General features: G+C 39.3%; 1 pseudogene; it reads left to right on the top strand.

Annotated features, from left to right (window-relative positions):
* Positions 1-1476: 1476 nt before the first annotated feature.
* On the top strand, positions 1477-5993 carry LOC104628225 (annotated as a pseudogene).
* The last annotated feature ends 10625 nt before the right edge of the window (positions 5994-16618 follow it).

The raw sequence follows: 16618 nt of genomic DNA, 5'->3' as shown, positions 1-16618 counted from the left end.
CCCCAGATCCTTTTCCTCTGGGCAACTTTCGAGCCACTCTTCCTTAAGCCTGTAGAGTTGCATGGGGTTGTTATGACCCAAGAGCAGGACCTGGCACTTAAACATGTAAAACCTCATACAGCTGACCTCCATCCATACAGCTCTCTCAGTACTCTTGGGTGGATGCCACCAGGGCCCATAGACTTGTGAGTGTCCAGGTGGCTTAGTAGGTCTGCTTACTCATGGATTATGGGGAGTTTATTCTGCTCCCTGTCCCAGACTTCCAGCTCAGGGAGCTGAATAGCCTGAGGATATTTGTTCTGGCTATTAAAGACTGAGGCAAAGGCGACATTAAATACCTCAACATTGTCCTCATCCTTGGTGACAGTGTTCCCCTGCACATCCAATAAGATAATGGGAGACAACAGGGAAATACCAGTGAAAGACCTCAAAGGAATCACGCGGTCTTCCTCCAAGAAGGTGACACAGTCAACAGCACAGCTGAAGTGCCTCTACACCAATGCACGCAGCATGGGCAACAAACAGGAGGACTTGGAAGCCACTGTGCTGCTAGAAAGCTGCAACATAGAAGCTGTTACTGAAACGTGATAGGATGAATCCCAGGACTGGAGTGCAGCTATCTATGGCTACAGGCAGTTCAGAACAGACAGGTGAGGAAGGAGAGGTGGAGGTGTTGCCCTCTACATCAAGAAATGGCTAGAGTGTGAAGAGCTGTCTCTGAAGAATAGCCACGAGCAGGTTGAAAGCTTATGGTTAAGAATCATAGACATCGGCAACAAAGGGCACATTGTGATTAGGGTCTACCAACCAATAGGCTCAAGGGGAGTCTATTGATGAAGCCTTCCTACTCCAGGCACAGGAGGCATCTCCCTCCCAGGCTCTTGCCCTGATGGGGAACTTCAACCACCCCAACATCTGCTAGAAAAGTAGCACAGCAAGCTGTAGGTAATCCAGGAGATTCCCGGAATGCATCTAGGATAAATCCTTAAGCCAGGTAATAGACAGCCCTACCAGAGGGGATGCCATACTGGGCCTCTTAGTCACCAACACAAGTGGGCTAATTGGTGACATCAAGATTGGAGGCAGCTTGGGCTGCAGTGATCATGCACTGGTGGATTTTGCAGTCCTCAGGGATAGCGGACAAACGAAGAGTTAAGTCAGGACCCTGAACTTTAGGAAAACAAACTTACAGCTCTTCAAGGAGTTAGTCAATAGAATTCCTGGGAAACTGCTCTCCGGGACAAGGGAGTGCAACAGAGCTGGCAGATATTTAAGGATGCTTTCCATAGAGTACAAGAGCCCTCAATCCCGAGGTGTAAGAAATCAGAGAAGGAAGGCAAGAGGCTGGCATGGCTGAGTTGAGACCTGCTGGGCAAAGGAAAGGGCAAGAAGAAAATGGACAGGCAGTGGAAGCATGGACAGGTATCCTGGGAAGAGTGCAGAGACACTGCCCAGTTGTGTAGGGATGGGGTCAGGAAGGCCAAGGTGTGTCTGGAGCTGAACTTGGCAAGGGATGGAAAGAATAATAAGAATGGCTTGTATAGGTGTGTTAGCCAGAAAAGGAAGGTCAAAGAAAGCATACGCCCCGATGAGCAAGACTGGCAAACAAGTAACAATGGATAAAGAGAAGGACAAGGTACTGAATGATTTCTTTACCTTAGTCTTCACTGGAAAATTCTCTTCCCACACCTCTCAAGTGGATGGGCTGCAGGATGGAGACCGGAGGAGCAAAATCCCTCCCATTTTAAGAGAAGATCAGGTTTGAGACAACCGGAGGAACCTGAACATGCACAAGTCTATGTGACCTGACAAGATGAATCCCAGAGTACTGAAGGAATTGCTTTATGTAGTTGCCAAACCACTCTCCATAATATTTGAAAAGTCATGGCAGTCAGGTCAAGTCCCTGGAGACTTGGAAAAAGGGAAACATTGCACCCATTTTTAAAAAAGGTATCAAGGACGACCCTGGGAACTACCGACCTGGTAGGTAGTTCCTGGGAGGATCATGGAAGAGATCCTCGTAGAAGTGTTGCTAAGGCATATGGAGGACAGGGAGGTGATTCAACACAGCCAGCAGGGCTTCACCAAGGGCAAGTCCTGCCTGCCTGACCAACCTAGTGGCCTTCTATAGTGGAGTGACCACATCAATGGCAAAGGGAAGAGCTACCAGTGTCGTCTATCTGGACTTGTGAAAGGCCTTTGATACGGTCTCCCACAACATCCTTCTCTCTAAATTGGAGAGAGATGGATTTGATGGGTGGACTGTTCAGTGGATGAGGAATTGCTTGGGTGGTCACATTGAGAGAGAAGTGGTCAGTGGCTCAACGTCCAGATGGAGATTGGTGACAAGTGGTGTCCTTCAGGGTTCCGTATAGGGACAAATACTTTTTAATTAATCTTAATCAGTGACATAGACAGTGGGATTAAGGACACCCTCAGCAATTTCACAGATGACACCAAACTGAGTGGTATGGTTGACATGCCTGAGGGACGGGATGCCATTCTGAGGGACCTGGACAAGCCTGAACCTCATAAGGTTCAACCAGGCCAAGTGCAGGGTCCTGCACCTGGGTCGGCGCAACCCCCTTTATCAGGACAGGCTAGGGGATGAAGGGATGGAGAGCAGCCTGCAGAGAAGGACTTGGGGGTACTAGCAGATGAAAAGCTGGACATGACCCAGCAATGTGCGCTCGCAGCCCAGAAAACCAACCATCTCCTGGGCTGCATCATGAGAAGTGTGGTCAGCAGGTCAAGGGAGGTGCTTCTGCCCCTCTACTCCACTCTGGTGAGACCCAACCTGGAGTCCTGTGTCCAGCTCTGGAGCCCTCAGCACAGGAAAGACATGGACCTGTTGGAGCAGGTCCAGAGGAGGGCCACCAAAATGAGCAGGGGGATGGAACACCTCTCCTATGCAGAGAGGCTGAGTGAGTTGGGGTTGTTCAGCCTGGAGAAGAGAAGGCTCCAGGGGCACATTATTGCAACCCTCTAGTACTTATAGGTGGCTTATAAGAAAGATGGGGACAGACTTTTTAGCAGGATGTTATGCAACAGGACAAAGGGAATTGTTTTTAGACTGAAAGACAGTAAATTTAGACTAGATCTAAGGAAGAAATTTTTTGTCATGACAGTGGTGAAAGACTGACACAGTTTGCCCAGAAAGATGGTAGAGACCCTATCCTTGGAAACCTTCAAGGTCAGGTTGGACGGGGCTCTGAGCAACCAGATCTAGTTGAAGATGCCCTTGCCCATTGCAGGGGTGTTGGACTAGACCACCTTTGAAGGTCCCTTCCAACCAAAACTATTCTATGATTCTATGATTATTAGGAATGAGGTATAGTGATTTAGTTAAGAATTACAATATATACCAGCCTTCATTTATAGTATATGTTTCAAGGTAGCCAAAGCTATATGTAAATTCAGGCAGCTCCACTCTGCATTGAGTATTTGAACATTTAGGAAGCCGGAGAGAGGCAGACTGAGGACAAACTGGTCCAGTTGCTGCTGATTGAGGTGAAAAGGTTACCACTCCCAAGCACATTTCACTGTCTCAGCCTTTCCCCACTAAATGTAATTATCACTATCACATTTTTAGCCAGTTTGAAAAGTTTATTTGATTACTTCCAAACTCAAACCTGTAAAGAATGCATCAAGGAGGGGTTTAGGTGCCACTCCAAGCATGGACTTGCCTCTGTTCACTCTTTTCTTTTAAGTTACTGCCTTCAGCCTGGCAGGGAGAGCATACAGGATCCCCTTGATCTTTGTTTTTTTCTGGTGTCTGTTCCTGCTTCTGTATCAAAGAAGGCAGAGCATGGTTCCACAAGTCCATCTCTTTCTTGGGCTCCCTGATGCTCCTTAACCTTTCTGCTTCCTCTCATAGCTCTGCCACCAGGCTGAGCAGATTGTCCACCTGGTTTTTCAGAATAACTTAGGAAAACATTTATAACAAAAGCAAACAAATTCCTAACCTGATAATTTTTGTGTCTTACCACTAGTAGTAGTTCTTTTTCTCCCCCTCTCAGGTACTAGAATTGCATGTCCTCTACTGGACTGATTATTGGCACAAATTCGTCTGACTAATGAACGGGTGTGGATTATTAATCATTGTCTCTTGGACTGATTACTGCTTGGTTGTTTCTCAAAGAATTATGCATTAAATAGATGATGAAAAGGCTTCTGCCAAAGACAAAAGACCATAAGAAATGGGAAGACACAGGAAAGCCTGGATCTAAAGGAAACCTGCAGGTTAAGTTCTCTTCTAACCCTGGATACCTTTAAGGGACAATTCATGTTTTCTCATGACTTGTCTAAGATATGCCAAGAGAATCAGACCCAGGATGTGTTCATTTCTTTTGATTGTAAAGGGAGTCTTAGTCGCTCACGTGATTAACCCTCAGGCATCTGAAGCATAGTGAATTGAATGGCAAGAGTCTTCTGTGTACTTGGGACTCTTAGACTCCTTTCACAAAAGAAACAGATAAAATGAGAACATACTTCTGATTAAGAATTTTTCTTAGAATTATTTCTTTAGCTTAAATAGAATAGCACAATGTACCTAGAGGCAAATGGAAATGCAGTATTCTCATCAGCTATGGTCTGAAGATTTGCAGGAAAGTGACTGCTTACAGTCATAGGCATTCTGTGACAACGGTGAAAAATGATCAACATGAATCTTTCATATTCACATAGAGGATTCATATGTAGATATTACAAAACATAACAGGGACTTAAATCCCAGGTTTTCCCAAATTAATGCAAAAAACTTGTGGAAAAAAAGGGTAATTCAAGAAGCAATAGGATATGACACTAATTTCTATTTTACTAATAAATTACTGATGGTGGTTACCACTTTTGGATAAAGATGCATTACAGTGTCTAAGTTCTGCCAAGATTTTGAGTATAAAATTTCTTAAATGAAGATTACTGACTAATCTTTGCTGACTTGATGTCTTTGTCTTCATTCTAGATTCCCAGGATTTTTGAGATTATGTGTCCAAGAGTTTCTTTTTCCTCCTGTTTTCTATGTTCTGAATCTGCCTGCTGTTATTCCTGCAACATCACACTTTTCTGAGTGTTAACAGTTTCTAGCCCTTCATCTGATTTCCCCGAGCTTATGATGCTCTGTTGTAAGGAAATAAAACATTTACAAATAACTGCTAGGAAGAATGAGGTCCACCTTAACACAGAGATTTGAAATGTTTTAAATAGTACAGTCCTGTCTTTTACTCACACTAATCCGTGTGTTGGACACTGCATGTTGAGATATTATTTTACTGTACATTCCACGCAGAAAAGCATGGCCTTTAAACTCTCTTCTTTATCCATTCATAACTGAAAACTGGGCTTTGGGTTGCTGCTACAAAGCGATTTTGACGACAAGAAACGACCAAGAATGACAACATCGTCTGCTAACATCCTTGAAAGAGGATATCATCCTGAAAGAAGAAATCCCTACTGATACAAAGTCTTTCTTCCTCCTCTACCATCAACACCATAGCAATTAGTCAGATTCTCATAAACTCAGAAATACAATTCAAACAATACATTTGCATAGATTGTGACAGCTTATTACTTGTTCTAAGAGGTTTACATACAGAAAGGGACAATGTGGATGTCATATTTTTTGGAAAATCATTCAACAACATTCAAGACAGAGAAATCTCTGCTCACTCTATCCCCACTCTTGTTGGTCTCATTGTAATAATCACATATAATAATTGATAACCATACACTTGGTAAACTGGATTTCTGAACTGGATTTCTAGGATGTCTTTTCAAGCTTTGACCCAAGGGGAGAAATTTGTTTTCAAACTGCTGTAGTGAGCAATAGTTACCAAATTAACCAGAAGCCCCAAACAGGAAAACGACAGAAGAAAAATAATTTGTGAGTATTTGCTATTGAAATTTATTATGGATCCCAAGATCGTTTGCAATAAGAAGATGCTCTCTTTTTTCAGGTTGATGAAAAAGCAACTAAAAATCCCACAAAACCTTGAGCTGATGAAAGTAGACCTCTTTGAAAAATGTTATTTTTAAAGATTAGCAAATCAATATATACATCAATAACTGCTTACACCCATAATATTACAGTTTTCCTGTTTATTTTTAACTGACAAAGTTAAGCATGAGAAGGCTTTTAATTCTGGTATATGGGTGATACACTAACATGGTTTATATCTTGGTAGCAGTTTTTAAATGAAAATATCAACACAAATGTGATTGTGATAGTCTAGACTCAAGCCTTATTTTTTGATATTGTACAATAAATTCTTCATTCAGTATGTGGTCACTTAGTAAAAACTGAAGTATAGGTAGCCTGAATTTAATAGCTAGGTGTTCATCTGAAGTGAATTAATGAATTTGATGATACTATTGACATGAATTGATTCACTTTGGATTTACAGATAAGTAATTTAGATCTCATTTTAACCTACAAAATGTATTCTAAAGAGCTTATTTACACGCTCAGGAAGCGGTGGGTGGCATAGAGGAATTAATCTCACTTAACTATAGGGATGTAACTAACTGAAGCATATAAAGTATAAACCTAGTCTTTCTACAGATTCTCTAGAATGGTAGGAGAAGAGTAAACTGCATCAGCCTTAGAAAGCATCTGTTTTTCTTCACAGATTACACACAAAGCCCAAAATAAACAGTGTCATAATGTAAGTATCTTGGTTAGATGCTTAAATTTAAATCATACTTTTTATTCACATCATAGAAACTATTGGCTGAGTGAATCATAAACTTTGATGCTGTCATTCAGTCTTACACCTGAGTGTTTATTGGATATTTATAAGTACAGGTACTCATCTCTGGATCTGTCAGTTCATTCTCTATATGTGCTAACATTGTAGTTCAAGCTCTTAAATGAAGGTTGTTCATTGTAGAAATCATTCATTCCAAGTAACTTGAATTGAGCGTTAAAGTAATTTTTTTATAATGTAAAAGAGCTCTGACACTGGGAATAAACCCTGCAGGATATGCAGAAAAAAGATATTACTAATGGAAGAGACTTGTTATGTCATTTAGATACACTTGTCTCAGTTAAATAATGTCTCAATGATTGGAACTGTATGTAATTTTAAATATCCTGTGTACACATTGCAGCAATTAATAAATGAAATATTTCAATGCTATTTGTATTTTGGGAAGATCTTCTCTGCTAATATCATTACCAGAAATCATTATCCTAAACAGAATTTAAAGAGCTGAAGCCAGAAAACACAAGCCATCTTTCTTTTCAATTGTCTTTGTCACTGAGGACCAGGCATATGCTGTATTTCCTCTCGATGTCATTAAATTACATGCACATAGTCCTTGGAATGACCTAGAGAATGCACTTTGTCTACATTCCATGGTCATGTAAAATTTTAATTACTTTGCTCCTGTTAATATATTTTTTATTACATTCATAAGGATCAAAGTGCATCCTCTGTTGGCTAATACAACACCTGATTCTGTTGTGCTACTATCTTAGTGTAGCCTTGTGAATAGGGTAACTGACAGTGTTATGAAAGGGTATGGGTTCAATTCCTGTAGAGGATTCGTTTTCATTAAAACTTGTTTTATTATCATCTACCTTCTTCTTACTGGGATGTGACTAAATTAATTTTTAGTTTTAAATTATTTTTCTCATATTTCTAATTGGTATATCCAGAAGCTTGGGAGCATGAAAACAATAAAGAAGGCATTGGAGTAACAAAAGAGATCTCTAGATAAACTTTTTTATTTTTTATGCAAAAAGATAGTCTTATTATTTTGAAAAAAAGATCTTTACATTCTGACAAACTTTTGAAGGAAGATTATAATTTGATCTGCAGTTGATCTGCAGTTTGAGCTGAACAAGATTTAAGTCCTATCTTATGATTAAGAATGGTAATAAGAATGGCAAATGCAGCAGCTGTAAAGGAATAACTTTCTTGTTTTAAGAGAGCATCCATTGTACTCGATAAACAAAGATCAGCATTTTTCTGTTAGTGCAAGATGAAATGTAGGAAAGCATTACCTTAAGCCATTGTGAATTAGTTCTGGATGATCAAGGTCAGTCATGATTATGTAGCGGGTTTGATTATGATCATGTTTTTCTACATAGGCCTAGTTATTATCTTATTTCAATGCTCCTTCTTCCAGGCCAAGAGATAAAGGCCTCTCAGGTACATATGCAGGAGCATTTACCTACTACCAGAAACGTAAATCTGTTGTATCATCAACCTACGCACAAGGTGTAGTTCAAATTGCTTCACTTTAAAAAAGATATTGCAGAATCAAAAAGGAAAAGGACAAAAAAGGTGACAAAACTTAATGGAATGACTTTCATTTACTTACATAAAATACGGTCAAACTGCAGATCTCCTTACCACAGGTTACCTTAAAAGCTAAAAGAAATTGTATAAACTCAAGGAGAAATTGAACACATTATTAGAAGACAAAGCCACAAATACTTACTAAATTTATAGGAACTTACAGGAACTACACTGGCTCAGAAAATCCCAGATCTGGTGATTCAGCAGTGTTGGGTTAATGGTTGGATCTTAAAGGTCTTTTCCAACCTAAAGGATTCTATGATTCCAATAATTTGAAAGTATTACAGCAAAATGTGATTACATACTTTTTTACATTTATGCTTCTTCCTAGGCATCTACTTTTAGATGCCATTGGAGACAATCTGTGGCGTGTACCAGTACATCTGTTCTATATGCCTTAAACAAGCCTTAGATGCAGCATTTTTCACAGACAGGAAAGCTGGCTCACGTTCTAGTAGAAGATAGCCAGCTATCTACCAAGCATGAAGTGAATCCAGACTTAATCATATGCGAAAAACACAGCCTGCTCCACATTTGGCCACAATGTACTTGTACAAGCATGTCCATGACAATACTGAAGTCAGGGCCATCATAACCTTGATGACTATTTAATTCAGCAAGGAAGAAAATGCTGTTCTCCTTTCTTGTTCAGGCTCCTGTCTCTATCTGTATCATCTAATGACACCTATAACCCTTCTCCTCAGGATTCAGTTGTATGTGATTCAAGGTTTTTGCTATTTTGATATAATTTTTATATGGTCCAGCTGCACGACCTTGACTCAAACTTATGTGAAAATTGCCAAGTGATGAAAAAGGACTGTGAGAAAGTACATAGAACAGAGCTATGCAAGATGAGAGCGCTAAGAATGCTGATACAGGGATAGTTAGCAGTTCAAGGATAGAGGAAGAAAAACATTGACATGAAAATATATAAAATCCTAAGAAAAAAACAGTGAGTCAGAAGACAGCAGCTCAACAGCATTGAGTATCAATGGGATACTCAATGGGATTGCCCATTCAAAGGAGCAATGGAGTCTAACCCATCTGACCTGACTGATAACTGACAAGTCTGCAAAGACCCTCCAACTACTTTATTGAAGGTGGTAAACATATTGATGGTTAGCTAAGTAACTCCTTTGTCCTGTGTTTCTGTCATGTGTGTTATAGATATCTGCCTTATACTTCCAACTTTTGTCTAAGGAAACTTTGTGGAACCTCTTTTCATGAAGTCAAAGGTGAAGTCACAGAAAAAGTGACCCAGAGAGGGAGGGCTGCAGTATCTTTTGAAAGCATTTCACACTCTGCAGGGAAATACTTCTTGTTTGATCCTTCAGGTGTTGATTTTCCTCATGTTCTCATTAATTCATACCAACTGATTTCTTAGTATAAAAAGGGAAAACAAATAAACCAAACACTTCCATTAATTTTAAAATTCACTTACCTAGACCGTTATAGGACTTGTTTTTTATCCATCTTTGTTGTAATAACAAATCTTGCTTGATTTGTAATTCACATAATTAGTCTTCTATCAATCCTGATAAATGCTGTGAGTTCAAAATCTAACTTGTTCCAACATATATAAATGTTACTTTTAAACCCATTTGCTATAATAAGATACAATTATTTTGCAATTGCAAATACAGTTTGGAAAAACAATGACCATTGAATTTAAGAATGATTTGAACCTTATCTCTGTGATGAGTTCATAGGCTGTCTTTTTTTTGATGACAGATACTGCTCTTATAAGTAAAATAGTGATCTTTACACCTTTTCTCATTTGGTAGTAGTCTCATTTTTTCTGTTTTGGATCTAGCAGCTGCTTTTGATCATCACTTGCAGTATTACGGAATCCTTCTAGAAACATAGCAAATGGCTTATTACAGAGAAGTCCCATTTCATATTTAGATCAATATGTTCTTTTTTCTATTTATACATTTCAACTGGGAGATATTCTAAAAAGAAATAGTTTGTCCTGTCACATATGTATTGTATTTTAACTGTATCTCTGCAGTTTGGATTATACTTCGAGCAATACTTTAGCATGAGATATTGACAAATATATATATGTAGACATGGCACTTCGGGACATGGTTTAGTCATGGTTTAGTGGGCATGGTGGTGTTGGGTTGGTGGTTGGACTTGATGATCTTGGAGGTCCTTTCCAACCTTGATGATTCTATGATCCTATGATTATGTTAACTTTCTCACTATGTGTATAAATCTATACCAGCACAGTTATCACAATGTCTTCACTAATAGATGTTAATTAATTCTGAGGGTTGAAGGGTGACTGTTTGTATTATCTATTGACTCTTTCTTTTAATAAAAATTCATAAAGTAATTATACAAGCAAGTATTTGTGGAGTAATAGGGCACGGACTCTGGCGGGGATTCAGGCCAAAGACCTTTATTGTTACAAGTGTCCGCTTTTTATGCAGTTACAGTTCTTTCACGCGCCACAACATACGTCCTGGTTGGTTACCACACACAGTCCACGCGCTTCTCCACAGTCAGGATTCGCTGCCTGCAGGTGTCCACGCGCTCCTTTGCTTCCTCTTAGCTGTTTACCACAGCTCCTTCTCCTCAAGGGCGAGCCGTGCAGGTGTCCAGCTGTTTACCAGCTTCTCAATGCCACAGCTCCTTCTCCTTAAAGTCGAGCCGTGCAGATCAACACCACAGCTCCTTCTTAAGGTCGAGCCCTTGCAGGGTGATCTCAACATCTCCCCCTTTTTATTTATCTATAAACAAAACCTGATGGATCATTTGCAACTCAAGGACTGTGAGGAAGATGGACCATCTGTACGTTCTTGTATTGCCCTGTGCCGCAAACTCAGCCCAGCAGTCGGTAGGTGCCAGCTTTATGTGGGCGTCCCCATGGAGGCAACAGTGGCCTTGCCATACACCAGCCCACTGCCCTACGGGAAATCCTGGTATTTATACATTTGCAGAGGAACGAGTTTCGACAAGTATTGGCTGCTCAACTGTGTCATGTTCCATACTTAGAGTTGATTCAAGCAGATCTCTGAAAGGTTAGACGAACTTTGGTATGTGTGTTTCAACCTCGATGAACTATGTGCCATGCCACAGAGTTAGACATATTAAAACAGTTATTGATTCTGATTATCACTGATGGTTTTATAATGGATACTCAGAAAATCTCTTTGGCCTTTCACATCGCAATGCAAATCAACCCCTAATTCACTGTTATCAATCAAAGGAACATTACTTCATGAGAGTATGCTGCACCCTGTTCTTTTGCCGGCAGTAGGTCACAGAGTTTTAAGTATCTGGTGGTCCCAGGATTCCCTACCAATCACAAGAACACTTCAGGTTCACAAGTGAGTTTGGTATGAAGACAATATTGATTTATATTAGACTCTCAAACATCTGTTAGATTTCTAGGTTCAAATATCTAAGGAAAATGCTGCTTTTCTCAGCTTAATTTTCTTTCTACATGCAGCATTTAATTTTCCATGTAGAATATGTAGAATTTCAGTTAACTACAGTTGTAGCTTTAGGTTTTATCTCTCTAACAGTCTAAATGATTAAAGATTTAGCAGGTCTCCTTGGAGAGTTCAAAAGTGCGACTGCATATTTGACTGTCTTCTGCAGTCCATATCAGTTAAATAGGAAGCACTTTTTCTTTTTCTTGCTGAGAAATGTAAAACAGTGGATTTGAAGCCAGTAGACCTCAGTCAAGAGTTAGTAAACTCGTCCTAGTACACACATCTAGAATGCAAGATACTGCTGTTCATAGCAAGTTCATTGTAGAAACGCATTAACTTAAGAGAGGAAAACCAAATTACTCAAAGAAGCTTATAATCAACTGCTGTTGATGATATTTTAATATTTTCCTTAGGATTTTCATGTGATTCTCTAACATATATTTAATGTGAAGGTGTACTCCTCACATTTAAAATTCTCTGAGGTTTGATTCCTAATATTTTTTAGATTTCTCATCCCTTCTTTTTTTTCAATTCAGTTTTCTCAGAACTTTGGTTGCATATCCACCTTATAAGTGTGATTCAATGGCTGAAACTCTTTTAGCACAAGATAATTAAACATTTGAGTTGGTTACAAGGTTTCCTAAACTTTAATTCATTGGCAGTTTTATATATTCTTTATGATTCCCTAGACCTTTCTCTAAAAAGTTTTCTGTATGAACTGTGTTAGACTGGATTTTCAGTCATTCCTTTATTCACTCACATCTGGCTGCATCAGTTGTTTTGTTTTGGGTTTTATTTGCTTTGTATCTTTTTTTTAGTGGTTTTTATAGTTAGTTTATGGGCAAGAACTACTAGAAATAATCACTTTGTGTGTGTTTAATTATTGCAGTCCTGCCAGCATAGATTCTGAGACAATAATTCATTCCTCATGATTGTATTGAGATATTCTCAGTCCTTCTCTGGACAAGCCCAACCAACCAACCAAAACACCCTAATGTGCTATATTTTGAACTGTTGCAGCTCTTGTCTCATGCACTCTGCAGAGCTGCAGACCCTGATAAGTGTTTTAGAACAATCAGAATCACAGAGATTTCCTTGGTTGAAATTTGTTTTCTTAATTCCCATTTGCCTAAAAGAAGATTGGTTGTGATGTGTCTCCTCCTCACCTACTCATTATTTCTAAACAAGTTCAATTTTTATGACAATGTGATTATTAATAACATAAAACCACTATTACCAGTAACAGAAAACTGCACAGCATATTCACTAATGCACTTACATGATTTATTCACACATTCATTCACAGTTACAAAGTTGGAACAACAAATGGGAGGCCAACTCCAACTCCATACTCAGAAGTGGAGAATTGCACTGACACGCCAGTGGCTTCTAGGTTGGTGTTGACAAGGTCCTTCAGAGGACCCTTTGTTTCTTCAGGGTCATATATAAACTTATCAACTTTTTTGCTATATCAGACACCTCTGGAGGTGATCAGTGTTACACAACCCATTGCTGATGTTCTTTTATGTTAGTGGTCTCGTGTATATATGGCAGACTCTATCTGTCCTGAATTTATAAGTTCTTGAAGAGTCAATGAGTTTAATTAGCCCCAGAGCTCATCAGTCCTTGTGAAACTCACATACCAGCTTCTCAGAGGGTGCATTTCTTCTCTTTGGCCTGTTGCTTTCTGGTAAGTAGTTCTCTATCCACACCTGTGGACACTCATAGAATCCATTCTATACACATAAAATTACACAGGATCTTTTATGATGTTTGCTGAGTATAGTTCTAAGAAAAAATAATGTGATTAGATCTGAGATCTCTGATCAGACGTGACCTGAGAAAAAAATTATATGATTCAGATCAGAGATTTCGATGTTAATCTCTAGGATTCCAGGTATGTATCATCTGTCAGATTATTAAAATCTGTCCTGTTGAAACAGCTGAATTTTCTCTGCATAAGTATTTGCTAAGTTCGAAAAAGTAATCAAGTAATTTGAACAATGAAGTTAGATGGAAGGATCATGTAAAAACCCCCACCAATGTCACAAGTGGTCTACTGACAACATAAACATCAACATAAACCCATCTTTCTCCAAGTATGTAATACATCATATCATTTCATATTGTGTCTAGTTTATGAGCACAGGGATTATTATTAACATTGCTATAATTTATGATATCAACATTACTACTAATAATATAGACATTATTCATAGTATTCTGTATTCCCTGAAAGAATCCTGAGATGAAATAGGTTGCTAATCGTGTCTATTTTGGAGCTATAAAAATAAAAAGAAAGATGAAGAAGGTCTAGAAGATTGTAGAGTTGTTGATGATGGACTTCTGATGAAGACCTGAATTTCATAGGTGAATTAAAACATAAAGTAAAAGGATAGTGATCTGAGAAATCAAGAAGAGGTATGGGTCAACTTCACATATGTATTCAGCAAAGATTCTGAGGTCACACAAAATAGCACAATTCTAGAGCACTGAGACTTACATTAGATGATAATGGTATGTGAGATTAAGGGTTACCTGAAAAGTAATTCTACCTGTTGATTTAGCTGTAACCACAGAATAACGTCTAACTGAGGTGTTTTTACTGCATAAATATTTTATATATTTAAAGATAACTTTTAAGTCAAATATTACAATAGCAGAAGATGAGAAAACTCCACTTTACGGATACAGTACTACAGCTCTCTACAGCCTACCATATCTGAAAAATCAATAAAAGTTGAACTTCTTTTTCCTTACTAGCATATGATTATTTCTACAATGTTGCAATGTCTGGACACAATGTTGACTGACTCTCCCCAGAAAGAATGCTTAATGATAAATTCATAATCCGAAAGAAATAAAACAGTCACTCAGAGTGAAATTGTAGAAAGTATGATTTGAAATATAGCATTGTCTCTTATAACAGATCATCTCTTAAATTAAAATTGTGTGCTGGACATTTCAATACAGTATATTCCTCTCAGATTTTTCTTTTTCACTGATTAGAATTACTGTCAGCTGGCTTTCACAGCAAATAATGAAATGCTATACAGATACTTGAGCATTTAGGAATTGCTGGAGAGTCAGATCAGTCATCTCATGGGTGGAGTAACCTACCAAAAAGAAAGAGCAAAGCGAACACTCAAAATGCTATGCTGCTAAATAGCAAATCCTATCTTGTTGCAGCTGCAGAATAGCATTTTGGACACAGTCCAGACATCTCCCCTTGCAAATGAGTGAGAGAATGCAGCTGTTGTCCAAAATGTTTTCTACTGGGACAATTTGTACATCAGGCCACACAGTAAAAAAAATAAGCAAATCACTGTTAAAGGAACAGGGCCAGGTTTACCTCTGATGTTACACCACACATTTCAGTTTGGCTATGCTAAAAGTTTTTTCATTTTGTTTTGTTTTATATATACTTTTAGTTTCTATTTTTATCCCTATTGTTCATACTATTCAATATGCTAAAAAGGGGCTACAAATAATTCTAGCAAGACATCTAGCTAATATTCAGTCACATAAAACTTTTTAACTAGATTATAGGAAGCCTTTGATCTGAGAGAAAAAGAAAGCAAACACTTGTCCTTTTCCATCAATTCCTTACCTGATAAATATAAAACAAAAATGGACAAAACATCTGCTGGTGTCAGCCCAATCATCAGAAGCAGAATAATGTAATATAAAACATTCCCTTTCAGCTATATGTATCAGAGCTGTCATAATTTATCAGAGCAATTATTGCCATAAAGAATCATAGAATCACAGAATCACTAAGGTTGGAAAGGACCTTCAAGATCATCAAGTCCAACCATTAATCCAGCGCCACCAGGTCCCCTAAACCATGTCCTGAAGTGCCACATCCACACGTTTTTTGAACACTTCCAGAGATGGTGACTCCACCACCTCCCTGGGCAGCCTGTTCCAATGTTTGACCATCCTCTCCGTGAAGAAATTTTTCCTAATATCCAGTCTAAACCTCCCCTGGTGCAACTTGAGGCCATTTCCTCTTGTCCTATCACTAGTTAGCTGGGAGAAGAGACCAACACCCACGTCACTGCAACCCCCTTTCAGGGAGTTGTAGAGAGTGATGAGGTCTCCCCTCAGTCTCCTTTTCTCCAGACTACCCCAGTTCCCTCAGCCGCTCCCCATAAGACTTGTGCTCCAGACCCCTCACCAGCTTCGTTGCCCTTCTTTGGACACACTCAAGCACCTCAGCATCCTTCTTGTAGTGAGGGGCCCAACACTGAACACAGGATTTGAGGTGTGGCCTCACCAGTGCCGAGTACAGGGGCACGATCACTTCCCTACTCCTGCTGACCACACTATTTCTGATACAGGCCAGGATGATGTTGGCCTTCTTGGCCACCTGGGCACGCTGCCAGCTCAACATAATCTAGAATTATGGAATATCTTGTTAGAAGGAACCCATAAGGATCATCAAGTCCAACTCCTTGCTCCTCGCAGAACTACCTAAAATGAAACACGTAACTAAAAATGTTGTCCAAACACTCCTTGAACTCTAACAGGCTTGGTGTTGTGGTCACTTCCCTGGGGAGCATGTTTCAGTGACCAACCACCCTCTCAGTGAAGACTCTTTTCCTAATGTCCAGTCTGAACTTCCCCAGATGCAGCTTCATTCCATTTCCTCATGTACTGTCACTGGTTACCACAAAGAGGAGATCAGCACTTCCCCCTCCTCTGTCCCCCTTGAGGAACTTAAGGATCATCAAGTCCAACTCCTTGCTCCTCGCAGAACTACCTAAAATGAAACACGTAACTAAAAATGTTGTCCAAACACTCCTTGAACTCTAACAGGCTTGGTGTTGTGGTCACTTCCCTGGAGAGCACGTTTCAGTGACCAAC

Source organism: Phaethon lepturus, unplaced genomic scaffold (assembly GCF_000687285.1).
Source record: "Phaethon lepturus isolate BGI_N335 unplaced genomic scaffold, ASM68728v1 scaffold3511, whole genome shotgun sequence".
NCBI lineage: Eukaryota > Metazoa > Chordata > Aves > Phaethontiformes > Phaethontidae > Phaethon > Phaethon lepturus.
This window is presented reverse-complemented; position numbering and strand designations above follow the sequence as displayed.